A 16,490-nucleotide genomic window follows, 5' to 3' on the forward strand; every position below is an offset into this window, starting at 1 on the left:
ATATTTCTCTTGAATAGATTATCCAATTTTTCTGAAACTGTAATCATTTGCTTGTCTGTACATGTACATCATATCTACCGACTTCCGTCCCGTTCGTATAATTCATTAGTGGTATGCTTTTCTTCCCCTTACGGTGTATTTTATCTATTGCATTGTATCATTATAAATGGTGACCAGAAACAGTCTGAAAAGTTTATAATGGTAGATTGTGCTGAGAAATAATTGGTAAAAAAAAGTTCTGTACGTTGCGCCGTTTCTGAGTTAATTAGCATTGAATTTGGCCAATCAGGCGGTTCAGGCGGCGCGCTAGGGGCAGTGTCGCCAAACGTGTTCTTCGTTTTGTTTCCTAAAACCGAACAAGAGAACTATTCAAAAAATGGACAAGCGACGGTAGTAAGAACGGAACCCGAACCAAAGGCTGAACAGTCTCGTGCGCAATCATCTACACCATGAGAATAACTGACACTAACTGTATCTGGCGGGCAGTTTGAATTTCCGTGTGCAACGGCCTGAGTGCCTAATTTCAATGCTAATTAACTCAGAAACGACGCATCATATCGAGTTTTGTCACTGACAAGTCTTCAGGTCCAGATTGTATACCGATTAGGTTCCTTTCAGATTACGCTGATACAATAGCTCCCTACTTAGCAATCATATACAACCGCTCGCTCACCGGTAGATCTGTACCTACAGATTGGAAAATTGCGCAGGCCGCACTAGTGTTTAAGAAGGGTAGTAGGAGTAATCCATCGAACTACAGACCTATATCATTGACGTCGGTTTGCAGTAGGGTTTTGGAGCATATATTGTATTCAAACATTATGAATCCTCAAAGGGAACGATATGTTGATACGTAATCAGCATGGTTTCAGAAAATATTGTTCTTGTGCAACGCTATCGACAGGGGATCTCAAGTTGATTCCGTATTTCTAGATTTCCGGAAACCTTTTGACACCGTTCCTCACAAGCGACTTCTAACCAAGCTGCGGGCCTATGGGGTATCGTCTCAGTTGTGCGACTAGATTCGTGATTTCCTGTCAGGAAGGACGCAGTTTGTAGTAACAGACGGCAAACCAATGAGTGAAACTGAAGTGATATCAGGTGTTCCCCAGGGAAGCGTCCTGGGACCTCTGCTGTTCGTGATCTATATAAATGACCTGGGTGACAATCTGAGCAGTTATCTTAGGTTGTTCGCAGATGATGCTGCAATTTACCGTCTAGTAACGTCATCCGAAGGCCAGTATCAGTTGCAAAGCGATTTAGAAAATATTGCTGTATGGTGTGGCAGGTGGCAGTTGACGCTAAATAAAGAAAAGTGTGAGGTGATCCACATGAGTTCCAAAAGAAATCCGTTGGAATTCGATTACTCGATAAATAGTACAATTCTCAAGGCTGTCAATTCAACTAAGTACCTGGGTGTTAAAATTACGAAAAACTTCAGTTGGAAAGACCACATAGATAATATTGGTGGGAAGGTGAGCCAAAGGTTGCGTTTCACTGGCAGGACACTTAGAAGATGCAACAAGTCCACTAAAGAGACAGTTTACACTACACTCGTCCGTCCTCTGTTAGAATATTGCTGCGCGGTGTGGGATCCTTACCAGGTGGGATTGACGGAGGACATCGAAAGGGTGCAAAAAAGGTCAGCTCGTTTTGTATTATCACGTAATAGGGGAGAGAGTTGGGATGGAAGTCATTAAAGCAATGACGTTTTTCGTCGCGGTGAGATCTATTTACGAAATTTCAGTCACCAACTTTCTCTTTCGAATGTGAAAATAGTTTGTTGAGCCCAACCTACATAGGTAGGAATGATCATCAAAATAAAATAAGAGAAATCAGAGCTCGAACAGAAAGGTTTAAGTGTTCGTTTTTACCGCGCGCTGTTCGGGAGTGGAATGGTAGAGAGATAGTATGATTGTGGTTCGATGAACCCTCTGCCAAGCACTTAAATGTGAATTGCAGAGTAGTCATGTAGATGTAGATGTAGAGAGCACCCTATGACAGAGCCACATGGTCCAGCGCGAATTCGAGCTTGCTTCACTGTATTAAATACACTTGGAAAACTTCAGGCTCGTTTTTCTCAACAATTTTTGAGAGTTGCCTCTAACTGCTCTGGGAAATTGGTATTTCACTTCAGGACTTCACTTACCATGAACATAAAAAATTACAAAACTCCAATTGCCTGGTGGTCTTCTTGTCAGTGCAGGGCGTGTGGAGCTGAACCCTGGACGTTCGCTGAGTAGGACAACCACAATGGCCTGCAACGGTAGGGAGTGGCCGCATGTGGCAAACAGGCAGCAGTAGAGTATGTCTGCACCGTGCAGCTAGTCAGTCTCAGGTGTGAACCGTAGATGCCCAAGTAGAGGGCCTGCAGTGGATGGAAGTCAGTCGGTCGCTGGCTATTCCGCTTGAAGACACCAGTCCAGCTCCTGGCGGCATCTGGACTTAGGTACAACAGGTAGATCTGGAGCTCAGTGAAAACAGTGTCTAGTGACAGCAGCTAGATGATCCATTTCAGGGCGATGACATGCGCGGAGTACTTCTGGCAGCTGGCTGCAAGCAGTAGGTAATACTGCATGACTAAAGTGGAGAGTCACTGTTTTGAAAGCTCATCGTTTTTTGTTACGTAAGCCACAAAAGAGCCCCAAAGCGATACTCGGTCGTGTGAAAATTAGGGCACCATCGCCACAGTGCCTTCCGTCTTTCTGCCGTGACAGCAGTACTACAGCTCTGTCTGCGACGCCGGGGCTTGAAGGTGTGGTAACTTCAGACCAGTGTCCGCATAGTCCTCATGTAGCTTTTTACGCAGAAACACCTATCTGGTTTCCTCCTGTCCTGCTTCCGTCACGCTTCTTGCGTCAACCCCATTAGACGTCTTTTCATTAACTCAGCCATGTAAAGTAAAGGAGCTGTGCCGCGACAAGGACAAGTGGTTAATGGTATAATAGTAGTGACCATTTTACCCTTTGTCTCACTGGTCAAAGTGATGGAGGTGACGCATAATTAATCTGTCATCACTTAAATTTCCGTCGCCGGACAAATACTTCGAAAATTCCGGACATTTGATCAAAACGGATATTTCTCCAGACTCCTACAGTCTTACGTAACTCGGCATAGTGCAGTATAGAGGTATTTCGTTTGCGGCACGGACGTGAGGTGCGAAACGTACGAGGGCGTATCGAAAAGTAATGTCTCCGAATTTAGGAGAAAACTCAAAGCTTTTTTTATAAAACAGATTATTAACATTCTAAATCTTTTTTCTTTATGTCCCCATGTTTATTTCTCAACGTATTCACCCTGGCGACGGACATATATCTGTCAACGAGAGACCAGTTTGTTGACACCGTGGCTGTAGGACGTTCGACTTTGTTGACGGAGCTTCAGCCTCGTCTCTGCTTGCACCGCTTCATCACTATCAAAGTGAAATCATTGAAAGTGTTCTCTAAGTTTTGGACACAGACGAATATCGGGTGGGGCCAAGTGGGGGAACTGTATGGAGGATGGTCGATGACAGTGAAAACAAGGTGTCGGATTGCCGTAGATGTCGTAACGCTCGTGTATGGTCTGTCATTGACGAGCTGAAGGAGAGGGTGCTTCATGTGCGGACGAACTCTTCGAATTCGAAACTCGATTACAGCAGTCTGTTTCTCACACACCGATATAATTACGTTGCGCACGGGCTCGTTGCATGCTACAATTCGGAGCCCTCTAGCGGCCGAGGGCCGCAAATATGTAGACGTGAAGAATAGGGGCCGCTCGGGATTAGCCGAGCGGTCTTAGGCGCTGCAGTCATGCACTGTGCGGCTGGTCCCGGCGGAGGTTCGAGTCCTCCCTCGGGCATGGGTGTGTGTGTGTTTGTCCTTAGGATAATTTAGGTTAAGTAGTGTGTAAGCTTAGGGACTGATGACCTTAGCAGTTAAGTCCCATAAGATTTCACACACATTTGAACATTTTTGAAGAATAGGGATGCAGAATGTTAATAAAGTTTGGTTCAAATGGCTCTGAGCACTATGGGACTTAACATCTGAGGTCATCTGTCCCCTAGACTTAGAACTACTTAAACCTAACGACATCACACACATCCATGCCCGAGGCAGGATTCGAACCTGTGACCGTAGCAGCAGGGCGGTTCCAGACTGGAGCGTCTAGAACCGCTCGGCCACAACGGCCGGCAATAAAATTTGTTTTATTTAAAAAGCTTTAAGAGTTTTCACATAAGAAATTCGGAGGTATTACTTTTCAGCACGCTCTCGTACACTTGCACAGTTGACTTACCTACACCCTGCTGTCTGGCAGGCGGGGCGGCGGCAAGTCGACTTTCGGCGGCTTCACATTATTATCAACAAAGAAGCGTGGAAAGTGTGTCTATAGGAGTGAGTTTAAACGTGTTTTCCATTGGTTTTTTAGGATAAAAAGAACGAAACGACCTCCGCGCCAGTCCACTTTTGGTGAATTTTAACTAATATATATTAAAATCTATCTATTTACAATCAATAGAATTTCTACTGGCTCAAAAAAGGTTCAATTTACCCCGAACAGTTACATAAAAAAACGGGACTTCCCTGGAAGCCCTCAAAACCAGGACAAATGTGGGGAAACCCGACAACCCTTCCCCTAATATGACTGTTTTAACAGTGTAGCATAGCAGAGGATTAATCCAGGTTCGTCAATAAACGTTCCCGAGTAAATCTACGTAACAGTACGTGGCGTGATTTGTCTCGCGCGCGGCCCATGGTGTGGCTGTGTGGATTCTGGCGGATGCCACTGTTAGGGCCGGCCGGTGTGGCCGAGGCGCTTCAGTCTGGAACCGCGCGACTGTTACGGTCGCAGGTTCGAATCCTGCCTCGAGCATGGATGTGTGTGATGTTCTTAGGTTAGTTAGGTTGAAGTAGTTCTAAGTTCTAGGGGACTGATGACCTCAGATGTAGAGTCCCATAGTGCTCAGAGCCATTTGAACCACTGTTAGGGATTTCACATGACGCGGCGGCAGCTCTGAGAACAGACGAAAGGAACGTTTTCATACTTGTTAGCTACTGACTCTGCAGTCAGATGCATTGCTGTAAATTTCTTCGTTATACCCATCGATAGTTTCTTCCTTCTGTAAGGGAGAAGAAAAGGCAATGTCTAAGTGTTGTGAGGAACGCGAGTGAAATAATGGTGCATCAGGCAGTTCGCCCTCACGACGCCGAAGAAGAATTGGGGAACGAAGAAGTGCTGAGAATCGATGCTGATTTAAATTAAAGGACCCCAACAATAATGTCGCTAGTAATAGTGAAGACTGTCAGGAGGAGTAGGACGGTGCATTCATAACATGGAACTTTATAGTCTTCCCAGAAATGAGTAACAACTCGGAAAAAAAATTTCGTGGCAAGGAGCTGAATTAATATGTTCTAGGCATCTCATACGTATTCGCTAATATTAACAATGTCGTTGGGGCAAAAACAACACGGACGAGTTGCCTGCATTTCAATCCCATTTGCAACAATGAGCGACGAACGAAGTACTCCGAAACAATGTACCTTCCTCTGCATTGCACTCTGCTGTTAACTGCATAATAGACAACTGCCTCTTGTGTTTCAAAATGTGGTAAACCCTGCAACGTTCTTGGATGAAGGAAGATCTAACAGCGTCATATTGTCATTGATTCCCTCACGATGGATATACTGACTACAGAATATGAACACAGAAGAGCATAGCTGTTTCAATAGTACTCAATTCCACCCTCCAGTTCATCAAAACATTTTGTACGTCGATATCGTTTAAAACGGCTTTCTTACTATCCTTGAAATATTTCGGCCAACATATGTGTATCTACTCCACCTGTTACGTTCGGTGCGTAATGAGTCAAGCACCTTCAGCGTGACTTCTGCACGCTCATCCGCACGGCAGAAAAATTTTCACAATTTTGTGGGGAATGTAATTGGTTCAGTGAGTGCTTATATGTAGAGAAATGTCAAGTAATGTGCTTGGAAGGGAAAAAATGCGCACGTCTTTCATTACTGTGTCGAAAAGCGTTTGGCAGTTTCATATCGATCAAAAGCTTGTGTGTGACGATATGAAGCTTTCATAAATGCGGAATAACAGCTTTGCAGCGAACTCAGGCCATCCATCACATCGTGAGCTATCGACACTTGTTACGAGAGGCTATCTTCCATGGTCGACTCAGATGACACGATCTGCGGACCGACATGAAAAAAATGAATGTGCGTATGGAATTTGTGGCCACGCGTCCCCTTCTGGGGAGTTCTACCGCCTGGTGCACGTCTTTCTCATTGACGCCATTTCGGTGACTTGCACGTCGATGATGATGATGATGATGATACACATACCCGTTCCTAGTGGAGAAAATCCCGGACCCTCACGGGAATCGAATCCGGGGCCCCATGACCGAGAGTCAGCAACGATCACCACAAGGCCACGAGCTGGTGATGACATGAAAACTAGACCTCTGTCGATAGGTAACATGACTATGCCATCCGGGAGAGCCTCTGCCATAATCATTAAACGTAACCTAGTTTCGCCGGACACATTTTATGGCGATGACTCATATGAAAAATGTCCCTGAGGCGACATTTTTGCAAAAACATTTTTGCCATTACAGTTTGATGAGTTTAAAGTCCCGGTGAAGTTGGAGATGGAGCAGAAGACTGGGTTGGACAAAAATGTGGAAGCAAATTGGAGTTAATGGAAGTTTTGCGAAGAAAGCTAAATCATCTTGGCTGGACCGGGATTCCAACTCCACTCCTTAAAAATTCGAGTCCAGTGCCATAGAAGAAAATTAGCTTTGTCCCTGTTTAAGGCACTAATCCGACTTTGGCATCAGAATACGTTAAGCAAACTACAGGCAACGTTAATTAGGATAACCGATCGGGAGTTTTAATTCTCCTATCCTCAATCCAGTCCACTGTTGCAAACCATTGTGTCATTTCGATTCATCAATTCCTGCTGCGATGCAGCTGTTAATTATTTAGATTACATGTTGTAGGGAGCACCTGCAGTAGGAGACAGTGTTGAACCTTCGAACACTTTACAGACTTTCTCCTCTAGCCAGTGCTGTAATACGAGTTTAATGTATCTTGCTGTACCATTTTTAAATGATAGCATTAACTTCAGGTGCGCTGCAATGACAGGGCTCATTGGATAGTGACTGTTTTTCTATTACGTCGCTTTTTATAACGAATTTTATTCTGTATAACATCAAAATATCCTCAAAAATTTTCTCAAGGACCGAACGCTTAATAATTACACATCTAATACATGTCCTTCGCACATTGTAATCAGCTCTCCCGACTATTGGCTACCAATGACGTTATGCCAGAGACAATGGACGGGGCTTCCACTATTTAACTACCGGCAGCAGGGCTGTATTCGGTAGTGTTCTCTGCGCTTGCACAGACGGACCTACTCCACGTCAGTGGTTCCTGCTGTTATCAAGAGTGTATCAGGTGCGTTTTCTTACGACATTATTTTATATCATTGTCCGTTTCGATTGAAACGGAAGCGTTATGTTTGATTTCTCTTCACAGAATGTAAGAGCTGAGGATGTCTTAGAAGATTGAAATCGGTCATCCAAAAGAAATAATAAAAACTTAAATGCGATCACGACTGTGTTCATTAAATAAGTTATGATTTTAGTAAACCGTTGTTTTTAATTGAATAATGTTCCAAAAAAATGTTACCAAATATGAAAACATCTTCCATGTCTCTGCTGATCCATCATGGATGGCAGTCATGTACCTAGGAACAAATTTTCTATAGCATTTTAAAGGATCGCTACCGTGAAAATATCATATTAATATTCATGATAAAGTTTACGCTAAGCTTAGGAAAACAAAATTACATTAAAATAAATTGTAACAATTTATTAAAAATGAATGTTACTAGAAGAAACACATCCATTAAAATTCACTGGCACCGTAAGTTTTTCCCTTCCTTCTTATATGAGGCCGTTTCAAAATAAGGGTAGACTTTTTCTTGAATTTTGTGAGTAAAAATCTACTCACGCTCTTCTTGAGGAGGTGCAGTGCTAGGGATATTAGTCGTCTATGTGTTATGTGTGTTATATCATTACTCTACTGCACACCAATAATCAGTAAGTCAAATCAAATTAAGCGAAAGTTTTAGTGAAAACCAGTTACAAGTTAAGTACATTCTGAAACTGAAGTGATTGGAAACCAACACAAATTTCCATATTCAAGAGAGATAAAACAGTTTAGACATAAACGAAACTAATCTCCAAATATCACATGTTCCATGGCAACATAAAAGACCTCCTTCTGTTTCAAGTTACAAGATGGTCCACGACTTGGGAAGTATGGTTCAAATGGCTCTGAGCACTATGCGACTTAACTTCTGAGGTCATCAGTCGCCTAGAACTTAGAATTAATTAAACCTAACTAACCTAAGGACATCACACACATCCATGCCCGTGGCAGGATTCGAACCTGCGACCGTAGCGGTCGCTCGGCTCCAGACTGTAGCGCCTAGAACCGCACGGCCACTCCGGCCGGCCTGGGAAGTATGGTTTAACCTTTTATGTAACTAAGCTTAGAAATCTATCGAATTTTACTTGCCATAAAAATCTGCAATTGAAGAATTAACAGTATATTCCCAATAACTTTAATATTTTATACAACATTTAAATGAGTAGAACTGGAAATATTTACAAATGCTGCACAAAAATAACCTCACGTCTAACACCAACAGAAGGAAAGTTGGGAAGTTGTGGTAAGGTCTTGTGGGACCAAATTGCTGAGGTCATCGGTCCCTAAGCATACGCACTACTTAATCTAGCTTAACCTAACTTACTCTAAGGACAACACACACACGCATGCCCGAGGGAGGACTCGAGACGGGGGAAGCCGCGCGGACCGTGACAAGGCGCCTAAGACCACGCGGCTACCCCGCGCGGCACACCAACAGAAACAGTAGATAATGCCGGAAATTGCTCATGACTGTCTATAGTGCACATTCCTTTACGTAATTCTAAAACCAGAAACTAGACTGAAATACCGTCCAAAAAGCATCACGTGCTCCTAGGTACGCATCTTCTAGGTGCAACACTCTCCAGTGCGAAAAGCCGGCCGTGGTGGCCGAACGGTTCTAGGCGCTTCAGTCGGGAATCGCGCGACTGCTACGGTCGCAGGTTCGAATCCTGCCTCGGGCATGGATGTGAGTGATGTCCTTAGGTTAGTTAGGTTTAATTAATTCTAAGTTCTAGGGGACTGGTGACCTCAGATGTTAAGTCCCATAGTGCTCAGAGCCACTTGAACCATTTTTCCTGTGGGAAAAGAACTCCGTAAATAAAGCAACATCGCTGAATATTTTGAACTCTTTCAGTTTGGCTGATAACCGCAGCTGTACGCAATGATTGAATGGTCACTGTTATCTCCGTCATCTCTCTTTTGGTTCAACGTCCGTATTTAATTCAATAACTCGTCTTTGTGGCAGTTTGCGACAGATATGTGTGTGTGTGTGTGTGTGTGTGTGTGTGTGTGTGTGTATTTGCGCAATCGTCGAAACGGTTAGGAACTGGATATGTGATAAAACAGTTTATTTGTTAGACTACGAAGATATCTGTTAGGAAGTTGTACAAATTTTGTAAACGCTTTGACTTGGTTTCTTCTGGAGCACATAGCAATTTCACACTTCCTGTAAGAGCCCTCACGTCCCTGGGGGGAAGACGGGAAAATCAGAAAAGCTGCTGCTTCAGCCGAGTCCGGCGGGACCAGGGCATCTGCCAAAATTAATTAAGCCTGCGGTGCGAGGCGAAATCTCCCGGGTAGTGTATGTCATGATTACGCGTTGTATGTGCATCCCTGGCTCGCAACATCGCGCAACGTCACATCTATTTTATACTGACGCGTATTCGTTGACTTGGCACATACATTTAAATACTGCGTATTTTTAATAATATTCATGAGTTGACTCTCTGGTAAACAGCCTTTTTTTGTTTAGAAAAATCTTCGATAGCGTGTAGAATAAAGCAAGTCTACTCGCTGAGAATGAAAATGCCAGAACGAAACAGGATCACCACAAAAGCATCTCAGGTAATCTTCAGCATGAAATATCATTGCCGTTTGAAATGTGATGCACGCAAGCGAAAACGAACCTGTGTATCTGAAGTAATTTATAGTAATTACGCTTGCGAAAACTATGATTTTTTTCTGTGTATCCGAAATACCTGAGTTGTGCTATTGCGTCACACCATTCAACGTTTCTTCTCGAATTGTTGGGAGTTGTATATTTTTGACAACGAGAAGAAATTTCCAGTATAATACTACTAATGATGTAATGTTAGATTTGCAGCATCAACTGCACACAAACAAAGCTCAGTCAACAACGACGACGACGACGGATTGCTAGAATATTTAAGTTAAGGCAGGCATAGTTTGAGAGTTTTTAATTTGTTCTTTATCAGGACTTGATATAACGAGGCAACGTACAAGGTGTCTCAAGCCTTCTGGGTGAGACGGAGACAGATGATAGTGAGCCCACAGTCGATTGTATCGAGATAGGGGCATTCGGGAGGATGGCGGTTCAAATCCGTGTACGGCCATTCTGATTTAGGTTTTCCGTGATTTCCCTAAAACGAACCAGGCAAATACCGGGATGGTTCCTTTCAAAGGGCACGGCCGACTTCCATCCCCGTCCTTCCCTAATCCGATGAGACACATGACCTCGCTGTCTGGTCTCCTTCCTCACACAACCCAACCCAACCCTCCCTCAAATCAACCAATCAGCCAGCCAGCCAACCAACCAACCAACGGTCGGAAATGCATTTTTACTGTGTTATGGGCATACACAGCGTACACAGCATAACAACAGCGTAGCTCATAGTAACTGTTGAAAGCGACGATCACCAGTCTCAATGTAGGTATTACAACGGGGCACGCAGTTCTACCGATCCAGGGTGTCTGTAGTACACTGGAATACGCCGCGGGCGATAAACGCGTACTCTCCTGACCACCGAACAGACATACTATACTATACGCAACATAGCTCATAGCACGTGTGTCATGTGACGACTGCATGCACCGCAACTTGTGCCGTACTCACACCACTATTCATGGTGTCAGTTGTCTACTGCATCAAACAGCTTGTGATGTGTCCATAGTGAGGCGTGTTCCTGTGTACAGTACATGACACATAGACAAAGATGGAACGTTACTCATCTTTAGAGTTGGCAGACCTGCATTTAAAGTACGATACGGCAGGATGTAGTGCCTGTAAAGAAGCATGAATGCACAGAGAACGCTTTCTCAACAGACGCGGCTGCTATGGTCGCAGGTTCGAATCCTGCCTCGGTCATGGACGTGTGAGAGGTCCTTAGGTTAGTTAGGTGTACGTAGTTCTAAGTCTAGGGGATTGATGACCTCAGATGTTAAGTCCCATAGTGCTTAGCGCCATTTGCGCCATTTGAATCCAACAGACGTCATCCGAACTGGAAGAAGTTTATCTCCGTGGAACTAACTTACGCCGGCCGTGTTGACCGAGCGGTTCTAGGCGCTACAGTCTGGAACCGCGCGACCGCTACGGTCGCAGGTTCGAATCCTGCCTCGGGCATGGATGTGTGATGTCCTTAGGTTAGTTAGGTTTAAGTAGTTCTAGCTTCTAGGGGACTGATGACCTCAGATGTTAAGTCCCATAGTGCTCAGAGCCATTTGAACCATTTTTGAACTAACTTACGAGAGACGGGGTCGTTCACGCAGCAGAAAATCGGCCAAAGTTCCCGCCAAAGACATGTCCGAACACCAGACTTTGAGGGGATGGTGGTGGATGGTGTGGCAGCCCACCCAGCAATAAGCACCTGCGAACTGGTCTATGAAAAGCACACATCAAAGGATACAGGTCAAGCTGCGGTAGCACCACATTGAGGCGCTCGCGTTGGCAATTGCGGGCAGGTGAACGTTATAACAAAAGTGCCATCTAATAGACGTAAATACAAACTGGCTACTTAACATTCCAGATATAGACAGGTGAAATATGTAATACATGAAGTAAGAGGTAATATTTTATTAGACAGTAGGGGACATGGTGCCAATGGTCTTGCCGCAGTGGTAACACCGGTTCCCGTCAGATCACCGAAGTTAAGTGCTGTCGGGCTGGGCTAGCACTTGGATGGGTAACCATCCGGTCTCCCGAGCGCTATTGGCAAGCGGGGTGCACTCAGCCCTTGTGAGGCAAAGTGATGAGCTACTTGATTGAGAAGTAGCAGCTCCGGTCTCGGAAACTGACATACGGTCCGGAGAGCGGTGTGCTGACCACATGCCCCTCCATATCCGCATCCAGTGACGCCTGTGTGCTGAGGATGACACGGCAGCCGGTCGGTCCCTTTGGGCCTTCATGGCCTGTGCCGGAGGAGGAGAGTAGAAATGGTAATAATTTGTCTACGTAAGAGCTTAGAAGTACAGTTTAAAAGCAGAAAAACGCCATTACAGAATTACAAAAGGAGCTGAATAACTCAAGGAATATAAAAAGAGTATAAAATGAAATGTAGTTGGTATAAACCATCTAATGTATAAACAACTATGAATCGACTTCGGTAGAAAACATATTTCGGCAACTGCACGAGGGAACACGAAATCAAATATCAAGTAACGGTTTTATACTGTTGAAGAAGCTTTTATTACGTAATTGTAACTGCTCGTTAAGAATGAGGCCATCATTTCGAGAAAGATGTATAAAAATTTCTAATTTTTCGAGAACATCTAATCTACGCGCTTTCTTCTCAGTGAGCAAAATGTTGATATCGTGAATAGCTTTAAGAGCGTGACCTGTAGTTAGAAGGTGGTCAACAAAAGGCGATTTTTGGGTGTTAGTACCATTTTTTCTTAAAAGATGTTCTTTATATCTGACTGTAAAGGCATGTCCTGTTTGTCCTATGTAGTAAGAAGAGCAGGTGTCGCAAAGAATCTTATAGACACTAGAGTTTTTCAAAGTGGAACGGATCGATTTTAAATTATGAATAAAATTTTTTTTCAGATTATTATTCATTTTACTAAGGTTTGAAGCTCCTCTTTTCAGACTATTATTGGTTGAAATGGCGACATTATAGTTGTATTTATCACTAAGAACGCGTTGAATCTGATAGGAGATGGGCCCCAAGAAGGAAATAGAAAAAAACTTCTTCTTTAGGCTGGACTCAATGATAGAGGAGCCGAGTGTAGTAACTGTTTTTACAGTTTTCCTTTTAAGGATGTTATCCACTATGGCAGGTTCGTATTCGTTATTAACTACTATCGTTTTGATTAGATTAATTTCTTGCTCGACATTTTCTTTCGAGAGTGGAATAGAAGTAGCTCTGTGAACAGCAGAGCGAAAGAAGGAGTTCTTATGAGATTGTGGGTGCGTAGAAGACGCAGATACGATCTGATCGGTATATGTTTCCTTACGAAAAACATTAAATGAGATTTTATTTTCTTCTACTGTAAGCGTTAAATCAAGAAAATTCAATTGACGGGCCTCATTTTCGAGTTCGCTGGTGAAGGACACTTTCTAGAGAAGTTCACTGAAGAGATTGAAAATACGGTCAATGCCATCAACAGGTACTTTGTAGATGGCTAGAATATTGTCGACATATCTGATATAGGACAGGATGCCTAGCTGTAGATGAGAAACAATAGAAGAACTTTTCTTCTAGAGAGTTAATGTAAATGTCAGCAACGATACCAGCTAACGGATTTCCCATAGCGAGACCGTCAGGTTGCTGATACAATTGTTAGTTAAATTCAAAATAGCTGTATTTGACTATGACTGTAATTAGATTCATAAAGTCTGTGATTTGTTCGTCTGAAAGTTCTTTTTTGAAATGACTTAAATTGTTGTCCACGACCGTAAGCGTTTCTTGCACGGGAACGTTTGTATAAAGATTTTTGATGTCTAGTGAAAACAACTTGGTATCAGTGACGCAAAATTTTTAATCAAACGTTTCCATAAGAAAATTCTCATCAACATGAACCCTCGGCCCCCAAAACTTCGTTCTCAATTCAGTTCTATTTCTAATATCACGAATAGCGTGTGCCATGAATTAGCCATATTTCTTCATGACACTCTGAAAAATACGTTCGTTTTCGAGAGAATTTTCCTTCCCCAATAGTCACGCCCTAGTCCGTAAAATAAAAGATTTATAATGCAGCCCAGAAACTTTGTCTCACACTTAGCGCAGCTCCCAGGTAAAATGTTTCGCTGTCAACAAGGTGTTAGGAAGAAAGGATTATTTGGAATTTATGCCCCATCGACGGCGAAGTTGTTAGAGACGGAGCACAAGCTCGGATTAGGGCAGGACCGGCCACAGCGAGCTAAACTTCACGCGAGCCAGGTGTGCGGGCCAAGGCTCGGCCTGTGTCGGGTCTGCTCGGAAGTACGGTGTACGGCGCGATATTTCGTTTAGCATTGCTGTTTGGCATCTTTGGTTGGCACAACCCTTCTTCAATTCGGCAGAATCGTGGTGTCAGCGCTGTTTATCCTTCACTATTTGAACATAGTGTGAAGGACGTTCGCAGGTCCAGTGGCTCGGTCCACAAAAAGAGGCTGTTTACCGATCTGTAGTCACAAGCCTTTAAAAATGAATGGGAATTACAGAAGAGAGGGATGAGAATGATCATATATACTATTATGCACTCGCACAAACGAGGAGCACTTCAAAGACGAGCGGTCTAAGGCGCTGCAGTCATGGACTGTGCGGCTGGTCCCGGCGGAGGTTCGAGTCCTCCCTCGGGCATGGGTGTGTGTGTTTGTCCTTAGGATAATTTAGGTTAAGTGTAAGCTTAGAGACTGATGACCTTAGCAGTTAAGTCCCATAAGATTTCATACACATTTGAACATTTTTGAGCACTTCAAATTTACTATGAAACGATATTACAATAACATGCACGAAGAATTTAAAGAGTTAGTTCACAATGAAAGAGTAAAAAAATTACAACGATTGACAGACAGGATTCATTGTTCTGTACATCAAGAAGAACTTTGTGCTAAAGTTGGAGGAATGCAACATGCGAAGAAACTGGTGGTATGAATAGTAAAATTTCTGAAGCAGCACGCAATGTTGCACTGTCTGTTGCAACAGTTTTCGGTGGTTACAGGCACTGCAGTATCGCATTTCCCAGTGGAACTGAAAGAAGAGTGTGGGACTTTATACATTACTGCAGACTGCGTTAGGTAAGAGAAGGGGAATGCCTGGAACGAGTTTTCGATTTAAAACTCGCTAGTGTTGAATTTATTGAGGAACAAAGAGTACAGGAAGGAAAATTAGATCTTTCGGATCGACTGCAAACCTTACATTTAAGTTGACTTGACATCACATTGCCCAGTGTAAGACATTTAAAGGCGAAAAACAACTTCTTTCTGATTTGACAGGGTGGATTTAAAAATTAAATCGCACTATAGAAGGCCAAAATTTGAGAAACATGGTCCAATTGCCTAAGCTCACTGACGTCTAAGCAAATGTAAAGTTTGAAGAATTCGTTGTGGCCTTGAACGAATTATAAGGACAGTTTCCTAAATGTTTTGAGAACACTGCTAGTCTTACATCTGTTTCCAAGCTGTTTTCGAGACTGTTTGCTATGTCAGCTGAAAGCGCCCCTATGCACATGCAGATGTAACTGACTGACCTGCAAGGTAATTACAGTTTTAGAGAAAAGTCCTTTTACGTTAAAACTACCGAGGATGTCTACATTGCTTTCCTCAGATTAAATGCACACATTTCCTTAATGAGGTTGCAAAAGTGCTACATTTCAATCAACATGTGTGTGATAAAGAAATTTTTACATCGTGAAACGCCGGCCGGGGTGGCCGAGTGGTTCAAGGCGCTACGATCTGGAACCGCGCGACCACTACGGTCGCAGGTTCGAATCCTGCCTCGGGGATGGATGTGTGTGGTGTCATTAGGTTAGTTGGGTTTAAGTGGTTCTAAGTTCTATGGGACTGGTGACCTCAGAAGTTAATTCCCATAGTGCTCAGAGCCATTTGAACCATTTTGAACATCGTGAAACCAAATAAAGCACAAACCTGAGGCGAAAAGCTGTGAAATTATCTGCGTCTCTCGGTATGCCAGCAGTTTGTAACAGATAAAAATTGCATTACATCTTCAGTGCACCAAGAATAATCATATAATACTGAAAATTTGTTTCATTCGTGATTTAAGTTGTTGAGAAATGTGTAATACAAAAGCAAGTAATATGCAGCGTACTGCACTGTCATTTAAATGTGGCACATTCACAGTTTCCCTCTCTTCCCCTTCCTTGACTCAGACAGCGTGCCGTGGTGGTGGGGCAAGAGTGCAGCGAGGCTCAACGCTATGGCTTTCATTATAGAGGAATTATCAGCTACTGCTACGCAATTGATGCATAAGAAAAGGTTAAGCACTCGAAGTAGATTGTAGCAATCAAATTAAAATTTCATTCCTTGTGACTGCTAATCATACCATACTATAACATTCTGATTTCCTTTGTTTTAAAATGTTTAATTATTAAAACAGAACTGATGTATCC

At 43.3% G+C, this 16,490-nt stretch overlaps 1 protein-coding gene and 1 pseudogene across 1 annotated transcript in view; one reads left to right on the forward strand and one right to left on the reverse strand.

Moving 5' to 3' along the window:
- LOC126183542 (myrosinase 1-like) overlaps nt 1-16,490 on the reverse strand; it is a 241,559-nt gene that overhangs the window by 28,510 nt on the left and 196,559 nt on the right. The window lies entirely within an intron of this gene.
- Nucleotides 12,039-12,156, forward strand: LOC126185640 (5S ribosomal RNA; annotated as a pseudogene).

Source organism: Schistocerca cancellata, chromosome 4, assembly GCF_023864275.1.
Source record: "Schistocerca cancellata isolate TAMUIC-IGC-003103 chromosome 4, iqSchCanc2.1, whole genome shotgun sequence".
NCBI classification, from domain to species: Eukaryota; Metazoa; Arthropoda; class Insecta; order Orthoptera; family Acrididae; genus Schistocerca; species Schistocerca cancellata.